This window comes from Henckelia pumila, chromosome 1, assembly GCF_033568475.1.
Source record: "Henckelia pumila isolate YLH828 chromosome 1, ASM3356847v2, whole genome shotgun sequence".
In the NCBI taxonomy this organism is placed as follows: domain Eukaryota; kingdom Viridiplantae; phylum Streptophyta; class Magnoliopsida; order Lamiales; family Gesneriaceae; genus Henckelia; species Henckelia pumila.
Window position 1 is genome coordinate 163,600,289 of NC_133120.1, and position 6,000 is coordinate 163,606,288.

At 37.9% G+C, this 6,000-nt stretch overlaps 1 non-coding gene across 1 annotated transcript; it reads left to right on the plus strand.

Annotated features, from left to right (window-relative positions):
• The first annotated feature begins 2,805 nt into the window (after positions 1 to 2,805).
• LOC140876950 (small nucleolar RNA R71) lies at positions 2,806 to 2,910 on the plus strand. The gene has a single exon (XR_012149175.1). It is a non-coding gene; the product is annotated as a small nucleolar RNA R71 (small nucleolar RNA).
• The last annotated feature ends 3,090 nt before the right edge of the window (positions 2,911 to 6,000 follow it).

Consider the following 6,000-nt stretch of genomic DNA (forward strand, 5'->3'; position numbering starts at 1 on the left):
TCTTTAATAAAGCGACGATAAAACCCGGCGTGTCCCAAGAAACTTCTAATGGCTTTCACATTATTTGGTGGTGGAAGCTTTTCAATCGCAACCACTTTTGCTCGATCCACCTCAAGCCCATTAGATGACACTTTATGCCCAAGTACGATGCCTTCTTGCACCATGAAGTGACATTTTTCCCAGTTAAGCACTAGATTTTTCTCTTGACAACGCTGCAAAACAAGGGTCAGATTGTGCAAACAATGATCAAACGAAGACCCAAACACAGAAAAATCATCCATAAAAATTTCCATGACTTCTTCCACCATGTCGGAAAAAATTGCCATCATGCACCGCTGAAAAGTAGTCGGTGCATTACACAAACCAAATGGCATTCTCCTAAAAGCATAAGTACCATAGGGACATGTGAAAGTTGTTTTCTCTTGATCCTCTGGCGCTATAGCAATTTGATTATAGCCAGAATAACCATCTAAAAAACAGTAATGTTTATAACCTGCCAACCTGTCAAGCATCTGATCAATAAAAAGAAGAGGAAAATGATCTTTTCTAGTAGCCTTATTCAACCTTCTATAATCAATGCAAACTCTCCAACCAGTAACAGTACGAGTTGAAATCAACTCGTTTTTCTCATTTTTAACTACAGTCATACCTCCCTTTTTCGGCACAACCTGTACTGGTGACACCCAAGAACTGTCAGAAATAGCATAAATAATACCCGCATTCAATAATTTCAACACCTCAGCTTTTACCACTTCTTTCATCGCAGGATTTAACCTCCTTTGATGATCAACATAGGGATTATATGACTCCTCCATTAAAATCTTATGCATGCAAATATTGGGACTAATTCCCTTGATATCAGAAATTGACCAACCCAACGCAGATTTAAATTTTCTCAAAACTCTTAATAATTTATCTTTTTCATCATGAGTAAGAGAAGATGAAATAATTACCGGGTTAGTCGAATTTTCTCCCAAAAATGCATAACATAAATGACCAGGCAGTTCTTTCAATTCAGGAGTAGAAACTGATACCTCTTTTTCGACTTCCGAAGACAATGATTCAATTTTTTCTTGGCCATCTTTTTCCTTTGGCAAACTTTCAAGAGCGAGAAATTGCTCTCTAAGTTTCCAATCATCCCCATCAAATTGGGTTATGGAATTAATTAAGCACCTCGCCAAAACGTCCTCCAATTCCAATCCTGCACAAAAATTATTCTCATAAGAATTAGATAAATCAATGCGATTACAAGAATGTACCTCCTCTTGGTATTTCATGGTTTTATAGATATTGAAAGTGACAACATCACCACCAACTCGTAGAGTTAGTTCACCCTCCTGCACATCAATTAACGCTCTGCCAGTCGCCAAGAATGGTCTCCCCAAAATTAGAGGGACATCTTGATCTTCTTCCATATCAAGCACTACAAAGTCGGCAGGAAAAATAAACTTATCTACTTTTACCAGTACATCTTCCACAACTTCTCTAGGATAAGTAAGAGAACGATCAGCCAATTTCAGAGTAATCGTGGTTGGTTTCACCTCGCCAAGCTCCAAAGACCTGAAAATAGACAAAGACATTAAATTAATACTTGCACCTAAATCACATAATGCCCTATTAACAGTCGCACCACCAATAATACAAGGAATAGTGAAACTCCCTGGGTCTTTCAGTTTCTGTGGCAATTTCTTTTGTAGGATGGCGCTGCACTCCTCTGTCAACTTCACTGTTTCAAACTCTTCAAGCTTTCTCTTCCTCGCCATCACATCCTTCATGAATTTAGCATAGTGTGGCATCTGCTCCAAAGCATCAGCGAATGGAATATTAATATGAATTTTCTTGAAAATGTCAAGAAACTTAGAAAACCTCTCATCTAACGCTTTCTTCTTGAACCGCTGAGGATATGGTAGAACAGGTTTTGACACAAGCGGTTTCTCAGGAACAACTGCAGACTTGCTGGAATTTTTGCTATCAGAATTTTCGGACTCCACCACAATCTCATCAACTTCCTCATCATCCACTGCCTTTGGATTATCAATCCCAATTTCTTTACCACTTCTAAGAGTAACAACCTTACATTGCTCCATAGGATTAACCTCAGTATTGCTAGGAAACACACCTCTCTGCTGATTATTCAATGCATTAGCCAGTTGACCAATTTGTGTTTCAAGATTTTTCATAGAAGCGCTCACATTGGTCAAGTGTGTCTCCATACTGTCAAGCCTATTTTCATTCCTCTTAAATCTTGTGGATGATTCTGCAATAAAACTACCCACCAAATCTTCCAACGATGCCTTACCCTCACCATTCTGAGTATTGAACCCCGGTGGAGGATTCAACACATTCTTATTGTTTGCATAAGAAAAATTCTCGTGATTACGCAAAATAGGATGATACTGATTGGGTACAGGATTACCTCGATAATTGTTGTAATTCCTGTTGTTCACATATTGAGCTTGCTCCACACTCTCAAATCCATCAGCAGAATTTACGGCAGTCGCCAGTGATGCTGTCTCATTAGAACTTTGATTCCCTTTGGTCAGTGCAGCCAACTGTGTAGAAATAGTAGCCATCTGAGCGGTCAAAGCAGTGAATGCATCCACTTCATGAATTCCAGCAGCAGGCTTCCTTATTGCAGATCTCTCACTCGGCCACTGATAACTGTTAACAGTCATTTGCTCAAGCATCTCATAAGCCTGTTCAGGAAATTTAGAAAATATCGAACCTCCAGCTGCAGCATCCACAGAAATACGAGTTGGCCCATTCAAACCATTGTAGAATAATTCAATCTGTTCCCAGTCCGGAAAATTATGGTTTGGACACTTTCTAAGCAACTCCTTGTACCGCTCCAGGCTTCATACAACTGCTCAAAATCTTGCTGTTTGAATGTAGTAATCTCTATTTTCAACTGAGCCGACTTAGCACGTGGAAAATACTTAGCCAGAAATTTGGAATCCATATCATCCCATGTAGTGATACTCCCAAGCGGTAGTGATTGCAACCAACTAAGAGCATTGTCCCTAAGAGAGAACGGGAACAATCGTAGTTTGATGGTGTCCTCAGTAACACCATGAATTTTTACTGTGTCAGCAATCTCCAAAAAAGTGCGCAGGTGCAAATTTGGATCTTCAGTAGCTGCACCCCTGAACTAATTCTGCTGCACCATATTAATCAGAGCTGGCTTCAATTCAAAGTTATTCGCCGTGATGTTCTGCCGAGCAATCCCAGAATAATGTGTATTGATCACCGGTCGAAAGTGATCTCTGATCGGCACCTGAGCATTATTGACAGCTCTTTCCCTTTCTCTTTCTTCAGCCATTTGTTGCAACTCTTCTCTTCTAGATTTTCGCAAAGCTTTAGCAGTTTTCTCGATTTCCGGATCAAAGAGCAGTGAGTCGTAACTTTGGCTTTTTCGCATAAACTGCATAGACAAAAATAAAAAAAAAATTTAAAATTAGAACCAACAAATAAAATAAAATTCTCTAAATCAAAATTAAGACTAATTAGCACAATTTAATATAAATCAAATAAAATTCAATCCCCGGCAACGGCGCCAAAAACTTGTTGCGTGTTTTTTTGCTCGCAAGCGCACGATGTCAAGTTATAATACAGGAATTTAAGTCCAGATCGTTCCCACGGAGAATGAATAAATGATATTATATCAAATATTTGCAACTAATATAATCCTAATCCTATGTAGAACTACGAAGTTGATTTGATTTTTATAAAACTAAAATTTGCAAGAAACAAAACTAAATAACCACGAGTTCACGAGAAAAAATTCAATAAGTGATGAATGCTAGAGGTTCGACTTCACTTGACTGTACACCACAATTTATTTCTAATGATTGTTCAATTATAAAATCTTCTAGTTTATTAGCCAAGAATCCCTATTATTTTCTACTACCTCTCTCGAGTGTCAAGCAGAAATTCGTATTCAATAACAAACTCAATATCTCTATCAAATTTCAATTATTAAATCCGTTAAATAGCACAAGAATTCTTATAACGACTTCTATGGAGTTATATGCCTCTCGAACAGTATAAACACCAAAGATGTATTTTCCTATGTCGTATTCAAAATCTCCTCTCTCGAGTGATAGATTCTAAATAAAATATCATTCAATCTATGGCCAGTAAATTGAAAGCATTAAGATCAGGAAAACACACATAAACTGTTTGAAGAAATTTAAATATATAAATCAAAATATGTCAATCATGGTTTCCAGTCAAGATTCGTCTACCTCTAGACTAAGAAATTAGTTCATAACGCAATTCAAGATCAAATAACTCATGTTTTTCCAACAATCCATAAACTAAGAAAAACAGAGTTCAAAGAGAAACTAGAACGAAATAGAATGAAGCTTCTCCGTCGCCGGATGCCGCCGTCTTCCGTCTTCGTACCGAATTCTCAAGCTCTTGTTCACTTCCAATCGCTCAATAGCCGTCTTATGCTCTGAAAAATTCTCTCTAACCCTCGTATCCCTCAGAATCAGCCTTAAAATCCTTTCTTAAACTCGATCAAAAACTTTCCAAATTTTAGGATTGCGCAGCGCTGGAGCGCTATTCATTGGCGCTGGAGCGCCCGTCCAATTTCCTCAACAGCGCTGGAGTGCTGATTTGATAGCGCTGGAGCGCTATTTCTTCGACTTTTCACCCTTCGAAAAGCTCCGTGTAGCGCTGGAGCGCTTGGCTTGTAGCGCTGGGGCGCTAGTCTGGGCAATTTTATTTCTTTGTTCTTCAACTCTTTTTCACCTCCTTTTCACTTCTTTTGGCCGATTAAAATGAATAACACTTAAATTCCTGCAAACAACACAAACAACAAGGAAAATGCATAATATCGCTCAAAACACAACAAAAGCCAAGCTAAATCATATAAAATATAAGTGCATAAATTGCACTCATCAACGAGACCATCATGCAATACAATACTAGATTGAAGAGCCTTGCTAATGAAGCATCTGTCCTTGATGATCCTATTTCGAACGAAAGACTTGTGTCCAAAGTACTTCATTCTATCCCAAACATATTTCACACCAAAGTTTGTGCTATAGATGAATCTAAGGATACATCTATAATGAGTTTGGATGAATTAATCAGCTCTCTTCGCACATATGAGATGTAGAAAAGATGATTATAAAGGCAAGTCCATTTCTTTTCAAGTGTCTAATGATACTTACAATTATTTTTTCTGAGATGAAGCAGAAAGTGAAGAAATCAGATCTAGAAGATGACTATATTGCCTTGATCACAAAAAAATTTGGTGATTATCTTAAGGCGATGAAAGAAAAGAAGAAAAGTGAGAAAGGTGCACAACCTTTGAAATTTCCTAGTCTACCTACTTCAGAAAAACCTCAGAAATCAGCGACTACTCGAGGACCTCATCCAAAGTATGAGAGTAAGAATCATTCCTCTAGTAAGAATTTTGATAATATTCAATGCAGGGAATGTCGTGGATATGCACACTATGCATATGAGTGTGCCAATCGTCTTCGGAAAGGTATGAATGTTTCTCTGAGTGATGAGGATTCTGAGGAAGAACATGAGAACAATGAACATGTAGATCTTATTTCATTTACTGCTTTGCTGGAAGGTAAGAGAAATTTTCAGGTAAATCCACTTGGTGTTGGCTCCGATGTTGCAACATCTGGGCACAACACAGTTCAAAAATATATTTTTCTTGTGGCTTCTAACTTTGATAATTCCAGTGATCTTGAAGAACAGGTAGCATATACTCTAGAAGGTATACAGAAACTCTATGAGAAGTTGTACAATGATTGGATTAAGAGGAATCAGTTGAACACAACTCTCTCCAAAGAGAATACTGAATTGAAAGCTGCTGTGGCTAGGCTGGAGGTTCTCATGAGCAAGAAAGACCTGGAATTAGGATTACTGAATAGTGAACTTGAAAAGGCAAAAACAACTCTTTCCAGATTTAATTCAAGTTCGAACAAACTTGATTCTCTTTTGACTATGGGCAAAGATGATAAGTTTGGACTT